Raw genomic sequence first — 21,798 nt, forward strand, 5'->3', positions numbered from 1 at the left:
GGCCATGAAAGTGACATTCTATCGTCTTGAGTCAAAACTGCAGCTGTAAGTAACTCACCTTTCTCATTCCATTTCATTTCATTTTCAATAAACATTGCACAAGGATGTTAATGACAGGCATACAACATAAATCAATTTTGTGTATTCCTTAGAACAGTTGATTTCATAGTTTAACTACAAAGTGTGTTGAACATTGATTTCCAACAGATTTAAAAACAAACTGGTAGTAAAAGGTTAATAACTGAATAATGTGCAATTTATGACCAAGAAAAGCCCAATTTCGGAAAGAGGGGCCCCAAAATACCCGATATACCAGTTTTTAATCGGTTGTACTCATCAAAATTGATGGGTTTCAGCATGATTTTCAGAAATTCTGAAAGTAAAGAGTTAATAACTCATTAATGAGCAAGTATATATGCTTTAAAAAATAAATACAAATTGGCAAGAGGGACCCCAAATTACCCTTTGTACCAGGTTTTCAATCAGTTCCAAGGTGTCTTTGCCACAATCAATATTCAAGCATGTTTTTCAGACATCTTGCAAGTTAAAGTTTAATAACTCATTAACAAACAAGTTTCTAAACTAGAAAACCCAAAACAGGTACAAGGTGTGTTGAGAAAATTCTTTCGAGTAGGATTTTCAGAATTGTCAGTGATCAGGTATCCAAGACCCAAAAGTTCTAATCCAAAAACTTTGCATGGTCATTGAACAAGACAGGCAGGAACTCACAAATCAGGCTCGGTAAGTGGCGGACCCAGAGCGGAGTCCGAGGTGGGACTGGCCCCCCCTCAAATGTGATTGGGTCCTGCAGGTCTTGGCACCAGCGCAGGGGCGCCGCACTTCTTGCAATGCAGCCTGCCAGCATTTTTTCCAATTAGTCGCCTACTAATTGGTATGCTTCTCCTTTAATAGCTTTTTGTGTGTGTGTTTTTTTTATTACAAAATGTAATCCACCTCACGAGGACTCGGACAGATTCCCCGTGAGACGTGAGTGACTGAATCTTTTATGTTCATATTGGATGGTGTGAGATTTTTTTTTTTAATTGCTTCAAATTGAAATCAAAAGCCAAACATAGCAAACATTAAGCAAACAATAATCATTAAAGTACACAACAATCTCACAATAACAGTAAAGGAAAAGGGGAAAAAATGAAAAAAAAATGGCAGGGGTTTAAAATAAGAAATATTAAAAACACCAAAATGAGAACACAAAATGAATGTCTTGATAGCCTTCTTATTTTTGGAAGTAGAGATGAACTGTAAATATACATCTATCTCTTTCAAAAACAGAAAAAAAATAGGTTTTGACTTTACAAATTTACGTTTATGAATATAAAACTTAGGAAGATAAGTTAAAAGATTAATCAAATAATATTATTTTTCAAATGAATTTTCATAGTTCAAAAATCCCTCAAAAACATTTGGTAAGGAAAGCTAAAAATTACAAAAGATATTGTCCAAAATAAATTTGCAAATGTCTTGCCATAGCTTGCGAGCATAAGTACATTTTCAAAACAGATGCAAAAGAGTCTCTGATTGGGAGCCACAGAAGGAGCAGTTCAGATCCATATCATAACCAAATTTAACAAAAAATGATTTCACAGGAAAACAACAATAAATAATTTTGAAAGACACTTCCTTTACCTTGTTCATTAAAAAGAATTTCTGAGGCAGGGTCCACATTTTTTTCCAACATAAATTCTTTACACGACAGTGTCAGGAGGGTGGGAAAAAAAAAAGGAATTTAATTATACAAAACAAAAGCAAACTCCAAATGGCAAGTGAAACAAAACGTGGGCAGGGGGGAATTTCTGAGTCTGTTACTGTAAGGTTCTATTAATATTTATTCCAAATGTATATTGTTGTTTCCAACCCACCTACTAAAGATCAAATGAAATCGATACCTTACATTGCTTGTTTCAGACTTTCTGAATCACACTGCCTTGAAATTGTGCTTCAGTGTGATTATCGTTCTGCAATAACACATGACCAATGATGTCATACTTACATATGCAAAGTGATGGCCACTTCAAATAAAGACCCACAACATATTTACTTTATTTATGAAAAAGGTTGTTGTTGTTTTTTCTGGCAACTTTGCCCACTAAATTAACACACAAAAATCCTATGTACATAATACAATGATTGGTATCATATTTATTCTTTTATTGCTCAAAGTGAGTGAGTTAATGTTTTACTCTTAAGTGACATTGGTTGGTTTGACTTCATTATTCCACTAGATGTCCCAAATGTTGCTTTCACGGAAGCACCAAAGCTCCAAATCTGTTCAGCACAATTTGAAGAAAAGACTCAAGGCTTCGTGAGGCTTCACCTACACATCTCTAAACCCACCCAAAACTGGATCTGCAAGCGCTTTCATGCTACCAACAATGTTCCAAATTTGTTTTTAGTACCACATGAAGTGAAGGAGCTGGTTAAACGCAGCAGGCAACAAAAATTCAACAACATTTTTTTTTGTATGTATACATAATCTGCACTTACAATTTACATTGTGTATCAATTATATTGTGTATCAATTAAATGAGCAACATACTGCAAATACAGAATACATGGACTCGAAAACACATTGATAATGTGGCAGTACTCATTTGTTTGCAAAGTCGAACTAATGTGAGGGTTGGTTCCAACGATCTGCAAAAAAGCACAAAATAGTTTTCAGATAATATAACCAAGCTGGGTTCAAATAATTTTTTTTGTTTGTTCTGTTTCTCTTTGGGATGACTTGATACATAAATAAATAAAGAAAATTAAATTAAAAAAAAAATCTCTTAGTTATGTAAATTCTTCATCACCCCCACCTCCCATTTCCAAAGTACATTATTAAAATATCCAAATTTTCCATAAATGTCTATTCTGATCTAGTGTACAAAATTACAGGACATGACAAGTACACAAATCCCACAAATACAATAAATATGATTTGCTATGATGGTTGAATAATGTTGAATGCAATTGTGAATTAAAAAAAACCCGAAATAAAGCATTGTTTTCTTCTCCGACAGCAAAAATTTGTCGTGGGTGGTAGATATAGTACTGATTACTCACATTGGCACGTGTAAGCAACCTCCAAGTACTTGTAGGTGCCGAAACATGGATCGCCAAACACACCGTTGATGGCTGGGATCGTACATTCGTTTTTCCCATTGCACCTATGGATGCAGAAGAAATAGGCTTATTACTGTGCTAAAAACGACTCCTATTTTGATGAGGTCATGCAATTTCCAGACTACACAGCGCACCTGATTTAAAGATGCAACAGCTAAATTGCTATAATAAATATTAGTATACACTATAAATTGGCTACTTCGTATTATTAGCCTACAAGCTAATCAAAGCAAAACGAAAGTGTCAGGTTTAGATGTTTGATCAGGGCAGTAAAGTTCTAATCCTCTCCTGCACCAGGTGGTAGACTGTGATTTCTTCCGAAGTGTGCCATCGTACCTGCTGGCGACAATGTCATTTGGACGCAGGCATTCCACATTTTGTATCTGGCCCGGAGGCCTTTTAAACGAGCATGTGGTCCGGTCTCGGCGTCCATAGTCAGCACCGAAGACGGAAATTACTTGCCCTTCATCTGGCATTGAGATGACAGAAAGAAAGTTGGTGTTGGAAATGTGGGTTGTCAAAATCAAGAGCATTAATAATAAACACACAGTAAAAGCTAATGCTTGTAATATACAGGAATTTATCGTGAAAAAAAGGTTAATCTCACCACAAAATAAATGTGCCAAAGATTGCTCACAAGCCACCACCGTAACTGTTTAAAGTAAATTAAAAACATTATATAGAAAATGCTGCACATTTTATATGTCACACGAGACATACTTGCAGGCAAGCAGGTGAAATTGGTCTGCAGATATTTAAAGGTGCCAACACAGGGATCAGGATTGCGGAAATCCCCTGTGGTCACTTCACATGCTTTTTTGCCGTTGCATCTGGAAAACACAATAATAAAAGCAGGAATCAGCAGAAGAAACACAAAGGCAGTCACACGAAAGCTTGCCTTTAATAATCCATCCATCTACTTAACCACTTATTTCTCACAAGGTTCGCAAGGGTGCTGGAGCCTATCCAGTTGTCTTTGGGCAGTAGGCAGGGTACACCCTGAATTGGTTGCCAGTAAATTGCCGGGCCCACAGAGACAAAAAAACATTCACACGCCCAACCACACCTTTGAACAATTCGTTTTAATTAACCTGCCACACTCAATAATGTAATGTGGGAGGAGACCGGAGCAAATTTCACTTTTGCATTGTCAGGCAGACGTGCTAAACAGTCGGCCACCATGCCACCTGCTGCGAAAATTTACATTTGAATCATTTAGAATATATATTTTTTTTTTAAAGCAAGCGCTATTGCAGCACATCTACTGTACCTACTTGGGCAAGTGGAAAAGGATTGTTCCATGATGTAAGAGCATAAATGAATACAACCACACCTATGAACAATTTGTTTTAATTAACCTGGCACACTCAATAATGTAATGTGGGAGGAGACCGGAGCAAATTTCACTTTTGCATTGTCAGGCAGACGTGCTAAACAGTCGGCCACCATGCCACCTGCTGCGAAAATTTACATTTTAATCATTTAGAATATATATATTTTTTTAAAGCAAGCGCTATTGCAGCACATCTACTGTGCCTACTTGGGCAAGTGGAAAAGGATTGTTCCATGTTGTAAGAGCATAAATGAATTTATAGAGAATTTTAAACAAATAAAGTACAAATATAGTACATTATAAATAATCAAACATAAAAAACACAACAATAATACTACTAATAATAGCATAATTTTTTTTTAGATCTGAGTGAAATCTATTATGTGTTCTATTTAAAATTATTTTGGACAACAGGGCCGGTTCTAAGCAGGCTTACCTGAGGGGGCAGCCAGAAATGTGAAGGGGGCATCATACATATGTACACAACATGCGGAACTTTTTTTCTTACAACAACAACAATAATAATAATAATAATAATAATAATAATAAGATAACTCTATGGAACATAAAACAATATATACTGTATGTTCCTGCAGTTAACTATTTAGAAACGTGGATTGTTCACCCAGTTTAGAACTGGCATTAACATTAAAAAGTGTGAAGTGCAATCTAAAACTTGACTTTTCTAAACTTCTTTGTCGCAAAATCCTCAATGACATCATCATACGAAATATGTTGTACAACTGTTTTGATTGATGACAAGCCTAGATCGATGCTCCTGTCACATAGTAGACCTCAACTACGTTTTATAATAAGATTAATAATAACACACTTGAAACGATTTAAACATCTATATCACATGCAGCTTACAAAATGTCACGTCAAAGTATGTTAGAAGTTATTTCATTTGGCAAGTAAATCCACATCAGGCAGATGTCTGTGTTGTGTTGCAAACACACTACACACTCAACTAGGTTTCCTATGGGTGAAAATTTGTACTATTACATGAGGCCTAGTTTTTAATAGTTGCTAGTTCAGCCAAACTAAATACCAAATGAAATACAGTCGAGTTTTGTGGCTGAGCAACATATTAGCAAGAGGCTAATAAATAGCTGATAGTCAACTGTCACTCTCATAATGCACTCATAGCAATCGGCCTACCTTTTCTGTTTCTCCTCTCCTTTCCTTTTTTAAACTGGGCACCTGATGGCTATTGGTAGTAGTTGTCATCAAGTACCCAAACGTAAGCATACATACAAGCACGGGGAGATTATGCGAACTTCACAGGGCTGAGGAGAAATTGGAACCCTCAATCTAACTGTGAGCCATATTTGATAACCAAATATCTTAACAAAGATGTTTCTGTCTCAATCACTCACCTTACCAGAGCCAACAGGGTACATTAAATTAATATGTTTTTACAAAAAAATAACCTAAAATGACAACTTTATGTCAGGTAAAGCATACCTTCTCCTGAGGTCATCGACGGTGTCTCGCCGAGCGCACTGCGTGTTAGCCAGCTGCTGGGGAGGTCTGCCCTCACTGCAAATCAGTGAGCTTAAACGACCGTATAAAGCCTGCTGCACGCTGATGACTCCATATTCTGTCATATGACAAGAGAGACAGCAATCATCCTGGAACTGTCCTGTCCTGTACTGGAAACTCAAAGTGATCAACCCCCTTTGGAAATGATGTCTATATCGTACAAATCTCTGAAAGTTGCCTTTGAGAAGTACAGCAGCTTTTTGCCATTTCAGTCAGTGTCGGTCATAGTGTTGAAAGTGTTAGAGTAGACAATATTAAGTATTGTACTCTTTGCGTGTTCAATTAACTGAATGGTGAGATTCTGGTGAAGAAGTCCCTTTGCAAAGGTATCATTAAAACAGAAGCTTCTGATGACAAAAACTGACGACACTCAAATCGTGTTCTGGTCAGATTGTGTGTCCTCTACTCCGGCACATCATTATTTATTGAAAAGTGGGTGAATACGTAAAGTCTCCTCCCTTAGCCCACAGTACATTTGTTTACAACTAAGTAAATACCAGAAAATCCCTCTCTCCTCCCTTCTGCAAGTTCCCATAGGTATAAATCAGATTAGAGAAAAACAATAATAAATCAGCCTGTCTCCGACCGAGACCAGGCTACATACACTCCCTTCTTTTCTCAGGAGAGTGAGACAGATAAGGATACAATAGACAATCCCATTCATTGAGCTACACAGCTATAACTAAATCCAAAACGGCTAAAATATAAATTGAAACTGAAAAACAATGTTAATAACTTAACAAAAGGCATTATTTAAGACAAAGGCTGACGTTTTACCGCAGTTAAGACGGTGGTCAAATGAAGCGTCCCATCACAGGTGGTTACTTGCTCTGCAGAATAAACAACTGCGGAAACAAAAACAGATATATAAAAAAGACGGAAATACTTATACTGTATATGTTGGGCATGAACTTTGAAAGTCACCTGCTGTGAGGAAAAAACCTGACGCGGTCAGCACTGGAAAACAAACATCAGTTTACATTCAGTACAGGGATACGCAGACAAATAGTACCAGTACATTTTTGACTGTGGTTAATTTATTTTATTGTTAAGTATTGTATTTATTTACATTAGATATATTTTTTTATGAGCTTAAACTCAAAGACCTAAAACTTCTACAACATACAGAACACTAAAGGCACGTTAAAATACTGTACTGTTCAAAAATCTGCCTGAATCTGTATTAGTGAGCACATCTTCTTTGTCGAGATAATACATAAAGCTCACAGGTGTGCCGTATGTTTCCACAATTACGAGCCTCTAAAATGGACAGTTTTGGATCTAGACAGATAGATATATTTTTAGGACTATTAAAAGAGCAAGCAATCAACAACCTAACTTATCCATCTCTACTTTGACTCACACAAACTTTAACGAGCAATTCCAACAAGTGACTTGAAACCACAGGTGCCAAATCCAGGTTCAGAAAGTAAAAGCCCTGCCATCGTTTAGCTTTAGCAAGGGGTGTTTCAAACTGCTGTGCTGGATTTGAGGTGCTGCTCAAGACAGATTTATTTCAAAGGTGAATACTCACACAGTGCTGAGCTGAGTCTGAAGCAGGACGGCATGTTTCACACTATTCGGTCTGTAGCACTAACGACGGACAGAAGTGGAACACTTGTATTTATAATAACTGATAGACTTCCACCGAAACTGATATGGCAAAAGGCATGCAACCTTGCATGCGGGAAAAGAAGGTTGAACAATAGGTTACATTGTCAGATGATGAGAGACGAGCGTCTGGACACACATTGCGTAACTCTGAAAGGGTACACTGTTGCGGAAGTCTAACTCAAGGAAATATTGTGGAAAACTTTAGTTTCAGGAAGCGACATGCGTATTTACTGGAACAATTGATGTTATCAGACCAAGTTAAAATGATGCCGTGCGGCTTTCTGGTATATCCGTTTATGTTTACTGTTACAGGTGGTAGTTGTCAGGAACAGTTGCGTTATGGTGTTTGCATTCAATGTCTCAAGTGCATGTGAATTGCTGTTTTAAGTTGCTATATGTTTATTTGAGGAGCATGGTGATATTTTTGTCTCCTTTTCTCTTTGAAATATTGATTCTGAAAGAAAACTCAAGCAAATACAGTAGGCATATGTGGCTATGTTTCTATATGTTGCAGTATGTAAAAAGGTTGCAATCTACTACAAACTCAAAACGGAAGGGACACCGACTCACAAAGACCATGTGTCACTGAATGCTTACGAACACAGCAAATTTTGGGTTTCGTCAGGGTTCGTAAAAAGTAACAAACATGTTTGGAAACAATTTTACTTTACTTTTTAATTTTATCAGTGACAAGTGACGGCACTATAATTGATGATAAACTAAAATTTGAAGTCAACTGTGAGAAACTCTGGCAAAAGAGGTCAGAAACGGCTCTTTTGTCTGAGCAAGCTCACCAAATTTTGGATGTCTGTGGAGGTGAAACAGTCTCTGTGGGGAGCCGCTGACACCCCGTAGTGGGGGCTTAGTCGTACTTCAGCCCCCTCTGGAGACTCACAGGACAAAAAGGAGGAGTTCTTTTTTTTGGCTTTGATGAGTTGCAAAAATGTGATATTGATCACAATTTATTATTTAAAGAAGACTGATTGTATTAATTGAAATAGACAAAGTTGTCAGTCATACTTTTATAGCATAATAAGGATGTATTTTTCTGGGATCTGGCAATCTAAAGTCCAAAGTTTGCTGGGTTACAATCAGGGACGGAAGGCAGGAAATAAAGGTGATGAATGTTGATTAAGTTGCTCTGGTTTCCATGAATTGTGGCTGACTGATGAGATCGTTTTTTTTGCTGTCTGAGGGTGATGTGTTCTGCGATGAAATGCAGGGTAATGTTTAGGGGGCATGTGAGTGGTAGTAAGAAGAGAACGTGTGACTTGGAAGAGACATTAGCGCCATACAGATAAGTTTTGTGTACTGTGTTGCTTCGTGAATGAACAGGTGAGAGTAGCAGTAATCCGCAATCATTATCAAAATCCAGTTTTCCAAGCCAAGCCCAAAAGCACTCTTACGAGCACAACATTGTCATCATAACCAACTAGCTATGATTGCAGACGTGAGAAATTTTTCACACGGCCGTAAATGCTCTTAGCAGTGTGTCAAGTCTGGGACTGCTGCTTCAATCAGTGACACATTATCACCAGTGGTATGCCAGTTCACAGGAATGATAATGAAATCAAGGTTATGGACAGTTATAAATGAATGGCGTAAGAAGGATTTTTTTTTCGGGTTCTGACAATGTAAAGTCCAAAGTTTGCTGGGTTACAGTCAGAGGCGGAAGGCAGGAAATGATGGTGATGAATGTTGATTAAGTTGCTCTGGTTCCCGTGAGTTATGGCTGACTGATGAGAGGGTTTAAACCGTCTGTGGGTGATGTGAAGTGGAATGAAATGTTCTGGACAATGTTTAGTGGGTATGAGAGTGGTAATGCCAGGAAGATGCAGATGTACTATTAAGTATTGTGTACTGTGGTGCTTGATTTGCCATGTGGAAGTAGCAGAAGTCTGCAATCAAAATCCAAACCTAATTTTTCAAAGGCAAGACAAGGCATCAAACACAAGGAACCCAATGTGTTTTACATGATTTAATGTACATTTACAAAAGTACAAAAGTAAAAACAGAGCTTACAAAATGTAGCTAAAGAAGATACAGTGCAAGAAAAATATTTTGTCTAATGATTTTTTTTAAATGCTTTAATAGAGCACAATAATAAACATGAGTAAAAAAAAAAAGAAAGAAAAAAAAGAAGTAGTTTTTAACCTGGACTTAAAGTAGCACTAAGGAACTTTTCAACCTAAATAAAATATTTGTATAACTCTTCTGCTGAAACATCAACTTAAAACTAGTTGAATGGTAGCTTTGCTATGGCCTAAGGGGGTCTGTATCATTTTTACTGGAACTAAGCAACTTTGAGGAAGATGGTAGTGTTGGAAAACAATCCTTAAGTTTTCCGCGTGTTTGTGAAATCAGACTGGAGATCGGTGAACAGTTCCTTCGAAGGATTTATTTTTCAGAAATTTCTGGACAAAGCACAAGATTCAGCCAATCGCCATGAATTCTCAGTGTCGTCCCTCCCACTTGTAGTCGTTCTTATAGTTTCCGCATACTAGCCCCAAAAAAACCTTCCTTCCTTCCTCTTCCTCCTTTGCTGCCCTTAAGCCCCCTCCCCTTGCTCTGCCCTTAAACCCCCTCCCTCTCGCAACGGCGCCTCTGAGTCTCAAGACAATAACATATGGCCGATTGATAAGAAAGACAGTACCCCCCCCCCCCCCCCCCGATGGCCAACCAGGCCGAAACACAGTTTGCCAGACATCCTGGCACCTTTGCAGGCATAATAAAACTTTACAAAGGAATTGATTATAACACATTTTCTCCCCCAGAACAGATGGTTAATTACGTCATACTTACATATGCAAAGTGGTGGCCACTTCAAATAAAGACCCACATGTATACAACATATTTACTTTATTTATGAAAAAGGTTGTTGTTCTTTCTGGCAACTTTGCCCATCAAATTAACAGAAAAAAATCCTATGTACATAATACAATGATTGGCATCATGTTTAGTCTTTTATTGCTCAAAGTGAGTGAGTTAATGTTTTACTCTTTTGGTTTGGCTTCACTATTCCACTAGATGTCCCAAATGTTGCTTTCACGGAAGCACCAAAGCTCCAAATCTGTTCAGCACAATTTGAAGGAAAGACTCAAGGCTTCGTGAGGCTTCACCTACCCATCTCTAAACCCACCCAAAACTGGATCTGCAAGCCCTTTCATGCTACCAACAATCTTCCAAATTTGTTTTTAGTACCATATGAAGTGAAGGAGCTGGTTAAACGCAGCAGGCAACAAAAATTCAACATTTTTTTTTGTATGTATACATAATCTGCACTTACAATTTACATTGTGTATCAATTATATTGTGTATCAATTAAATGAGCAACATACTGCAAATACAGAATACATGGACTCGAAAACACACTGATAATGTGGCAGTACTCATTTGTTTGCAAAGTCGAACTAATGTGAGGGTTGGTTCCCACGATCTGCAAAAAAGCACAAAATAGTTACTCAGATAATATAACCAAGCTGGGTTCAAAGAATTTTTTTTGTTTGTTCTGTTTCTCTTTGCGATGACTTGATACATAAATAAATAGAGAAAATGACATTTAAAAAAAAATCTCCTCTTAGTTATGTAAATTCTTCATCACCCCCACCTCCCATTTCCAAAGTACATTATAAAAATATCCAAATTTTCCATAAATGTCTATTCTGATCTCGTGCACAACATTACAGGACATGACAAGTACACAAATCCCACAAATACAATAAATATGATTTGCTATGATGGTTGAATAATGTTGAATGCAATTGTGAATTAAAAACCCCCCGAAATAAAGCATTGTTTTCTTCTCCGACAGCAAAAATTTGTCGTGGGTGGTAGATATAGTACTGATTACTCACATTGGCACGTGTAAGCAACCTCCAAGTACTTGTAGGTGCCGAAACATGGATCGCCAAACACACCGTTGATGGCTGGGATCGTACATTCGTTTTTCCCATTGCACCTATGGATGCAGAAGAAATAGGCTTATTACTGTGCTAAAAACGACTCCTATTTTGATGAGGTCATGCAATTTCCAGACTACACAGCGCACCTGATTTAAAGATGCAACAGCTAAATTGCTATAATAAATATTAGTATACACTATAAATTGGCTACTTCGTATTATTAGCCTACAAGCTAATCAAAGTAAAACAAAAGTGTCAGGTTTAGATGTTTGATCAGGACAGTAAAGTTCTAATCCTCTCCTGCACCAGGTGGTAGACTGTGATTTCTTCCGAAGTGTGCCATCGTACCTGCTGGCGACAATGTCATTTGGACGCAGGCATTCCACATTTTGTATCTGGCCCGGAGGCCTTTTGAACGAGCACGTGGTCCGGTCTCGGCGTCCATAGTCAGCACCGAAGACGGAAATTACTTGCCCATCATCTGGCATTGAGATGACAGAAAGAAAGTTGGTGTTGGAAATGTGGGTTGTCAAAATCAAGAGCATTAATAATAAACACACAGTAAAATCGAATGCTTGTAATATACAGGAATTTATCGTGAAAAAAAGGTTAATCTCACCACAAAATAAATGTGCCAAAGATTGCTCACAAGCCACCACGGTAACTGTTTAAAGTAAATTAAAAACATTATATAGAAAATGCTACACATTTTATATGTCACACGAGACATACTTGCAGGCAAGCAGGTGAAATTGGTCTGCAGATATTTAAAGGTGCCAACACAGGGATCAGGATTGCGGAAATCCCCTGTGGTCACTTCACATGCTTTTTTGCCGTTGCATCTGGAAAACACAATAATAAAAGCAGGAATCAGCAGAAGAAACACAAAGGCAGTCACACGAAAGCTTGCCTTTAATAATCCATCCATCTACTTAACCACTTATTTCTCACAAGGTTCGCAAGGGTGCTGGAGCCTATCCAGTTGTCTTTGGGCAGTAGGCAGGGTACACCCTGAATTGGTTGCCAGTAAATTGCCGGGCCCACAGAGACAAAAAAACATTCACACGCCCAACCACACCTTTGAACAATTCGTTTTAATTAACCTGCCACACTCAATAATGTAATGTGGGAGGAGACCGGAGCAAATTTCACTTTTGCATTGTCAGGCAGACGTGCTAAACAGTCGGCCACCATGCCACCTGCTGCGAAAATTTACATTTTAATCATTTAGAATATATATTTTTTTTTAAAGCAAGCGCTATTGCAGCACATCTACTGTACCTACTTGGGCAAGTGGAAAAGGATTGTTCCATGTTGTAAGAGCATAAATGAATTTATAGAGAATTTTAAACAAATAAAGTACAAATATAGTACATTATAAATAATCAAACATAAAAAAACACAACAATAATACTACTAATAATAGCATAATTTTTTTTTTAGATCTGAGTGAAATCTATTATGTGTTCTATTTAAAATTATTTTGGACAACAGGGCCGGTTCTAAGCAGGCTTACCTGAGGGGGCAGCCAGAAATGTGAAGGGGGCATCATACATATGTACACAACATGCGGAACTTTTTTTCTTACAACAACAACAATAATAATAATAATAATAATAATAATAATAATAATAAGATAACTCTATGGAACATAAAACAATATATACTGTATGTTCCTGCAGTTAACTATTTAGAAACGTGGATTGTTCACCCAGTTTAGAACTGGCATTAACATTAAAAAGTGTGAAGTGCAATCTAAAACTTGACTTTTCTAAACTTCTTTGTCGCAAAATCCTCAATGACATCATCATACGAAATATGTTGTACAACTGTTTTGATTGATGACAAGCCTAGATCGATGCTCCTGTCACATAGTAGACCTCAACTACGTTTTATAATAAGATTAATAATAACACACTTGAAACGATTTAAACATCTATATCACATGCAGCTTACAAAATGTCACGTCAAAGTATGTTAGAAGTTATTTCATTTGGCAAGTAAATCCACATCAGGCAGATGTCTGTGTTGTGTTGCAAACACACTACACACTCAACTAGGTTTCCTATGGGTGAAAATTTGTACTATTACATGAGGCCTAGTTTTTAATAGTTGCTAGTTCAGCCAAACTAAATACCAAATGAAATACAGTCGAGTTTTGTGGCTGAGCAACATATTAGCAAGAGGCTAATAAATAGCTGATAGTCAACTGTCACTCTCATAATGCACTCATAGCAATCGGCCTACCTTTTCTGTTTCTCCTCTCCTTTCCTTTTTTAAACTGGGCACCTGATGGCTATTGGTAGTAGTTGTCATCAAGTACCCAAACGTAAGCATACATACAAGCACGGGGAGATTATGCGAACTTCACAGGGCTGAGGAGAAATTGGAACCCTCAATCTAACTGTGAGCCATATTTGATAACCAAATATCTTAACAAAGATGTTTCTGTCTCAATCACTCACCTTACCAGAGCCAACAGGGTACATTAAATTAATATGTTTTTACAAAAAAATAACCTAAAATGACAACTTTATGTCAGGTAAAGCATACCTTCTCCTGAGGTCATCGACGGTGTCTCGCCGAGCGCACTGCGTGTTAGCCAGCTGCTGGGGAGGTCTGCCCTCACTGCAAATCAGTGAGCTTAAACGACCGTATAAAGCCTGCTGCACGCTGATGACTCCATATTCTGTCATATGACAAGAGAGACAGCAATCATCCTGGAACTGTCCTGTCCTGTACTGGAAACTCAAAGTGATCAACCCCCTTTGGAAATGATGTCTATATCGTACAAATCTCTGAAAGTTGCCTTTGAGAAGTACAGCAGCTTTTTGCCATTTCAGTCAGTGTCGGTCATAGTGTTGAAAGTGTTAGAGTAGACAATATTAAGTATTGTACTCTTTGCGTGTTCAATTAACTGAATGGTGAGATTCTGGTGAAGAAGTCCCTTTGCAAAGGTATCATTAAAACAGAAGCTTCTGATGACAAAAACTGACGACACTCAAATCGTGTTCTGGTCAGATTGTGTGTCCTCTACTCCGGCACATCATTATTTATTGAAAAGTGGGTGAATACGTAAAGTCTCCTCCCTTAGCCCACAGTACATTTGTTTACAACTAAGTAAATACCAGAAAATCCCTCTCTCCTCCCTTCTGCAAGTTCCCATAGGTATAAATCAGATTAGAGAAAAACAATAATAAATCAGCCTGTCTCCGACCGAGACCAGGCTACATACACTCCCTTCTTTTCTCAGGAGAGTGAGACAGATAAGGATACAATAGACAATCCCATTCATTGAGCTACACAGCTATAACTAAATCCAAAACGGCTAAAATATAAATTGAAACTGAAAAACAATGTTAATAACTTAACAAAAGGCATTATTTAAGACAAAGGCTGACGTTTTACCGCAGTTAAGACGGTGGTCAAATGAAGCGTCCCATCACAGGTGGTTACTTGCTCTGCAGAATAAACAACTGCGGAAACAAAAACAGATATATAAAAAAGACGGAAATACTTATACTGTATATGTTGGGCATGAACTTTGAAAGTCACCTGCTGTGAGGAAAAAACCTGACGCGGTCAGCACTGGAAAACAAACATCAGTTTACATTCAGTACAGGGATACGCAGACAAATAGTACCAGTACATTTTTGACTGTGGTTAATTTATTTTATTGTTAAGTATTGTATTTATTTACATTAGATATATTTTTTTATGAGCTTAAACTCAAAGACCTAAAACTTCTACAACATACAGAACACTAAAGGCACGTTAAAATACTGTACTGTTCAAAAATCTGCCTGAATCTGTATTAGTGAGCACATCTTCTTTGTCGAGATAATACATAAAGCTCACAGGTGTGCCGTATGTTTCCACAATTACGAGCCTCTAAAATGGACAGTTTTGGATCTAGACAGATAGATATATTTTTAGGACTATTAAAAGAGCAAGCAATCAACAACCTAACTTATCCATCTCTACTTTGACTCACACAAACTTTAACGAGCAATTCCAACAAGTGACTTGAAACCACAGGTGCCAAATCCAGGTTCAGAAAGTAAAAGCCCTGCCATCGTTTAGCTTTAGCAAGGGGTGTTTCAAACTGCTGTGCTGGATTTGAGGTGCTGCTCAAGACAGATTTATTTCAAAGGTGAATACTCACACAGTGCTGAGCTGAGTCTGAAGCAGGACGGCATGTTTCACACTATTCGGTCTGTAGCACTAACGACGGACAGAAGTGGAACACTTGTATTTATAATAACTGATAGACTTCCACCGAAACTGATATGGCAAAAGGCATGCAACCTTGCATGCGGGAAAAGAAGGTTGAACAATAGGTTACATTGTCAGATGATGAGAGACGAGCGTCTGGACACACATTGCGTAACTCTGAAAGGGTACACTGTTGCGGAAGTCTAACTCAAGGAAATATTGTGGAAAACTTTAGTTTCAGGAAGCGACATGCGTATTTACTGGAACAATTGATGTTATCAGACCAAGTTAAAATGATGCCGTGCGGCTTTCTGGTATATCCGTTTATGTTTACTGTTACAGGTGGTAGTTGTCAGGAACAGTTGCGTTATGGTGTTTGCATTCAATGTCTCAAGTGCATGTGAATTGCTGTTTTAAGTTGCTATATGTTTATTTGAGGAGCATGGTGATATTTTTGTCTCCTTTTCTCTTTGAAATATTGATTCTGAAAGAAAACTCAAGCAAATACAGTAGGCATATGTGGCTATGTTTCTATATGTTGCAGTATGTAAAAAGGTTGCAATCTACTACAAACTCAAAACGGAAGGGACACCGACTCACAAAGACCATGTGTCACTGAATGCTTACGAACACAGCAAATTTTGGGTTTCGTCAGGGTTCGTAAAAAGTAACAAACATGTTTGGAAACAATTTTACTTTACTTTTTAATTTTATCAGTGACAAGTGACGGCACTATAATTGATGATAAACTAAAATTTGAAGTCAACTGTGAGAAACTCTGGCAAAAGAGGTCAGAAACGGCTCTTTTGTCTGAGCAAGCTCACCAAATTTTGGATGTCTGTGGAGGTGAAACAGTCTCTGTGGGGAGCCGCTGACACCCCGTAGTGGGGGCTTAGTCGTACTTCAGCCCCCTCTGGAGACTCACAGGACAAAAAGGAGGAGTTCTTTTTTTTGGCTTTGATGAGTTGCAAAAATGTGATATTGATCACAATTTATTATTTAAAGAAGACTGATTGTATTAATTGAAATAGACAAAGTTGTCAGTCATACTTTTATAGCATAATAAGGATGTATTTTTCTGGGATCTGGCAATCTAAAGTCCAAAGTTTGCTGGGTTACAATCAGGGACGGAAGGCAGGAAATAAAGGTGATGAATGTTGATTAAGTTGCTCTGGTTTCCATGAATTGTGGCTGACTGATGAGATCGTTTTTTTTGCTGTCTGAGGGTGATGTGTTCTGCGATGAAATGCAGGGTAATGTTTAGGGGGCATGTGAGTGGTAGTAAGAAGAGAACGTGTGACTTGGAAGAGACATTAGCGCCATACAGATAAGTTTTGTGTACTGTGGTGCTTCGTGAATGAACAGGTGAGAGTAGCAGTAATCCGCAATCATTATCAAAATCCAGTTTTCCAAGCCAAGCCCAAAAGCACTCTTACGAGCACAACATTGTCATCATAACCAACTAGCTATGATTGCAGACGTGAGAAATTTTTCACACGGCCGTAAATGCTCTTAGCAGTGTGTCAAGTCTGGGACTGCTGCTTCAATCAGTGACACATTATCACCAGTGGTATGCCAGTTCACAGGAATGATAATGAAATCAAGGTTATGGACAGTTATAAATGAATGGCGTAAGAAGGATTTTTTTTTCGGGTTCTGACAATGTAAAGTCCAAAGTTTGCTGGGTTACAGTCAGAGGCGGAAGGCAGGAAATGATGGTGATGAATGTTGATTAAGTTGCTCTGGTTCCCGTGAGTTATGGCTGACTGATGAGAGGGTTTAAACCGTCTGTGGGTGATGTGAAGTGGAATGAAATGTTCTGGACAATGTTTAGTGGGTATGAGAGTGGTAATGACAGGAAGATGCAGATGTACTATTAAGTATTGTGTACTGTGGTGCTTGATTTGCCATGTGGAAGTAGCAGAAGTCTGCAATCAAAATCCAAACCTAATTTTTCAAAGGCAAGACAAGGCATCAAACACAAGGAACCCAATGTGTTTTACATGATTTAATGTACATTTACAAAAGTACAAAAGTAAAAACAGAGCTTACAAAATGTAGCTAAAGAAGATACAGTGCAAGAAAAATATTTTGTCTAATGATTTTTTTTAAATGCTTTAATAGAGCACAATCATAAGCATGAGTAAAAAAAAAAAAGAAAAAAAAAAGAAGTAGTTTTTAACCTGGACTTAAAGTAGCACTAAGGAACTTTTCAACCTAAATAAAATATTTGTATAACTCTTCTGCTGAAACATCAACTTAAAACTAGTTGAATGGTAGCTTTGCTATGGCCTAAGGGGGTCTGTATCATTTTTACTGGCACTAAGCAACTTTGAGGAAGATGGTAGTGTTGGAAAACAATCCTTAAGTTTTCCGCGTGTTTGTGAAATCAGACTGGAGATCGGTGAACAGTTCCTTCGAAGGATTTATTTTTCAGAAATTTCTGGACAAAGCACAAGATTCAGCCAATCGCCATGAATTCCCAGTGTCGTCCCTCCCACTTGTAGTCGTTCTTATAGTTTCCGCATTGCAGCCCCAAAAAAACCCTCCCCTTCCTCTTCCTCCTTTGCTGCCCTTAAGCCCCCTCCCCTTGCTCTGCCCTTAAACCCCCTCCCTCTCGCATTGGCGCCTCTGAGTCTCAAGACAATAACAGATGGATTGATAAGAAAGACAGAACCCCCCTCCCCCACACCCCCACACCCCCGATGGCCAACCAGGCGGAAACACAGTTTGCCAGACATCCTGGCACCTTTGCAGGCATAATAAAACTTTACAAAGGAATTGATTATAAAACATTTTCTCCCCCAGAACAGATGGTTAATTACGTGAGATAAGAGGAAGGAAGAATCTTCAAACGTTCCGTCTTTGCTGAGTAAGTTAAAACAGTTATGACTAAATCTAAACAGTTATAACTAAAATCAAAAGTTATTATTAAATTGAAACAGCAGAATATCCAACAGTAGGAACACTACCACAAAAAAAAGTGTACAAGTCTGCTGACTGCTTTATGGCATATGTCACTCCCCCTTTCCCCATTCGTTACAAAGACGGAAGTCAATTTGAATGTCGATGCACGATTACTGCTTTCCTGGTAGAAGCTGCTAAACAACAAAAAAGTTTTGAGAGACAAAAAAGAAAAAGGGGAAGCTACGCGGATAAAAGGACAGCAACATTGACGTTCACTTTCAGCAACAGCAACTTTCACTTGCTGGCGTGAGCTCAAAAGCGATGATTCTGTGTTGATTCTTTTGACATTTAATGTTATGAGGACGCCTTCAACATTTTTTAATCCACTGCACACGCTCATCCTCCTTTTTCTCATCAGTTAATTACTTGCCTAATTTAAAATGGAAAAAAAATGACCCCAATATTTTGACATGAACAAATACGCAAACATTTATTAAATGCTTTATTTTAATGCATGTAATTATGTTTATTGCTAAAACACAACCTGTGCTACCTTAAACGTAGCCATCCGCTGTCACGCTAAAGGATAATCTATGGTCAAAATTAACATAAATCTGCGTTAATTTATGATTAATGTGATAATTTTTTGGGATTAATTAATCAGTTAACGCTTTAACTTTGACAGCACAAAAAAACCACACCCAAACAGAGCATTTTCTATTCCTTGAGTTACGAGCATGGACTAGGAACAAACTATAGGCCTTTCGGTTTGTTAGCAATTATAAAACCTCGCTAAATTATCATGGGAACAGGCTGCAATTTATTTTCGCAAGTATGCCACCGTACCTTTTGCCGACGATGTGAGTCGGGTTCAGGCATTTGGTATTACTTGTCTCATACCAAGACTTTCCATATGTGCACGTGGTTCGGTCGCCGCGCCCATAATGGGCCCCAAAGACAAAAATAACTTGTCCCGGATCTGGCATCAAGACGAGAGAAAGAATGTTGGTGATGGAAATGAGGTGAGTCAACGCATCAAAATAAGTATTCAAGAGCATTGATAGTGTCAGACAAAGTTCGATGAGAGGAGACATCTCTGTAATGAGGCTTGTACACAGTCACTGGGCATTGTGGAAGTTGAACATCATGTTTTTTTAGGCACAGGACGAGAAGACTGTTGCTCTGGGCTTTTGACCTTTGATCTCTGCCACATCCATTCAGACGCTGTCTGCAATGTGGATCCGATGACACACAGTCTTTCTGAGAGCTCACCTGACCAAAAAATGCACACTCGTTGATACAATGCATTAAAAATGCCAGATTGAGGATATGGGACCATAGCAAGACAGTTCACTTCCTGCTTTCTCAAAAATGTTTCGTAAAAAAAACAGACAGCCTCTTTTTTTTTTTTCAATACCCCTTCCAAATAGCTACTAGCCATACTTGCAAATACAACGTATAAGCAGCTGGGGCGCATCCCGTTCGCAGTTTGTAATCAGTGAAGGCCATCAAACCCTCATCTGCCTTGGAACTCAAACATCAGTTTCTGAAATGACACACTCAGAGAAAAAACAAATATTAAAAATCATTATCATTATGTCAATTTCAAAAACATTTATAACTTCTTATTCAACTATCTTACTTCTAGCCACAGCTGTACAGATGTAGGCATAATCATATCAACTCAACACAACTCAAACAAAATGCCATTATTTTATCATTATTCTTTATACATTTGTCCCGAAAAGGGAAAGTTAACAAATTAACCATCTTCATCAATCATTAAAGTGTAAAGACTATTGGCTCAGTCACTAAAAAAAAAAAAAAAAAAAAAAAAAAAAAAAAACACTAATATAATATTCTTCTACAAAAACTCAACAATATCTTTCAAATACTATTACTTATTTTTATTGTTTATCATTCCTCTCTTACCATTTTGACAAAGAAAAAGTCCCATTACGAGGACACATTATGCTCTAACGCACAGCCCCCTCCTTTTTTTCTAACCTAGAAACGGGGGGGGGGGGGGGGGCGAATCTTAACATTATAAATCGCAAAACCTATTTTATCCCATTCCCATTAATAAAACAAACGCCACTATCACAACGGTCTCATCTCACACAAAACAACACCAAACGTAGTTAAAATATTGAAGAAAAACAAACAAAATCCCCATATGCACATTTCATCCTTAAGTTTTCCGCGTGTTTGTGAAATCAGACTGGAGATCGGTGAACAGTTCCTCCCCTTGCTCTGCCCTTAAACCCCCTCCCTCTCGCATTGGCGCCTCTGAGTCTCAAGACAATAACAGATGGCCGATTGATAAGAAAGACAGTACCCCCCCCCCCCCCCCCCGATGGCCAACCAGGCGGAAACACAGTTTGCCAGACATCCTGGCACCTTTGCAGGCATAATAAAACTTTACAAAGGAATTGATTATAACACATTTTCTCCCCCAGAACAGATGGTTAATTACGTGAGATAAGAGGAAGGAAGAATCTTCAAACGTTCCGTCTTTGCTGAATAAGTTAAAACAGTTATGACTAAATCTAAACAGTTATAACTAAAATCAAAAGTTATTATTAAATTGAAACAGCAGAATATCCAACAGTAGGAACACTACCACAAAAAAAAGTGTACAAGTCTGCTGACTTTTTTATGGCATATGTCACTCCCCCTTTCCCCATTCGTTACAAAGACGGAAGTCAATTTGAATGTCGATGCACGATTACTGCTTTCCTGGTAGAAGCTGCTAAACAACAAAAAAGTTTTGAGAGACAAAAAAGAAAAAGGGGAAGCTACGCGGATAAAAGGACAGCAACATTGACGTTCACTTTCTGCAACAGCAACTTTCACTTGCTGGCGTGAGCTCAAAAGCGATGATTCTGTGTTGATTCTTTTGACATTTAATGTTATGAGGACGCCTTCAACATTTTTTAATCCACTGCACACGCTCATCCTCCTTTTTCTCATCAGTTAATTACTTGCCTAATTTAAAATGGAAAAAAAATGACCCCAATATTTTGACATGAACAAATACGCAAACATTTATTAAATGCTTTATTTTAATGCATGCAATTATGTTTATTGCTAAAACACAACCTGTGCTACCTTAAACGTAGCCATCCGCTGTCACGCTAAAGGATAATCTATGGT

The 21,798-nt window shown here is 38.0% G+C and overlaps 2 pseudogenes across 2 annotated transcripts; both read right to left on the reverse strand.

Moving 5' to 3' along the window:
• Nucleotides 1-3,058: 3,058 nt before the first annotated feature.
• Nucleotides 3,059-7,685, reverse strand: LOC147178565 (L-rhamnose-binding lectin SML-like; annotated as a pseudogene). The gene is made up of 8 exons (XR_015094217.1): nucleotides 7,539-7,685; nucleotides 6,929-6,961; nucleotides 6,782-6,849; nucleotides 5,927-6,062; nucleotides 3,847-3,956; nucleotides 3,734-3,778; nucleotides 3,463-3,595; nucleotides 3,059-3,170 (listed from the first exon to the last, which is right to left on the reverse strand). The product of XR_015094217.1 is annotated as an L-rhamnose-binding lectin SML-like (transcript).
• A 3,779-nt stretch (nucleotides 7,686-11,464) lies between these two features.
• On the reverse strand, nucleotides 11,465-15,832 carry LOC147178566 (L-rhamnose-binding lectin SML-like; annotated as a pseudogene). The gene is made up of 8 exons (XR_015094216.1): nucleotides 15,686-15,832; nucleotides 15,076-15,108; nucleotides 14,929-14,996; nucleotides 14,074-14,209; nucleotides 12,253-12,362; nucleotides 12,140-12,184; nucleotides 11,869-12,001; nucleotides 11,465-11,576 (listed from the first exon to the last, which is right to left on the reverse strand). The product of XR_015094216.1 is annotated as an L-rhamnose-binding lectin SML-like (transcript).
• Between the last annotated feature and the right edge of the window lie 5,966 nt (nucleotides 15,833-21,798).

This window comes from Leptonotus elevatus, chromosome 2 (genome assembly GCF_054856555.1).
Source record: "Leptonotus elevatus isolate MCC_2025b chromosome 2, RoL_Lele_1.0, whole genome shotgun sequence".
Taxonomy (NCBI): Eukaryota; Metazoa; Chordata; class Actinopteri; order Syngnathiformes; family Syngnathidae; genus Leptonotus; species Leptonotus elevatus.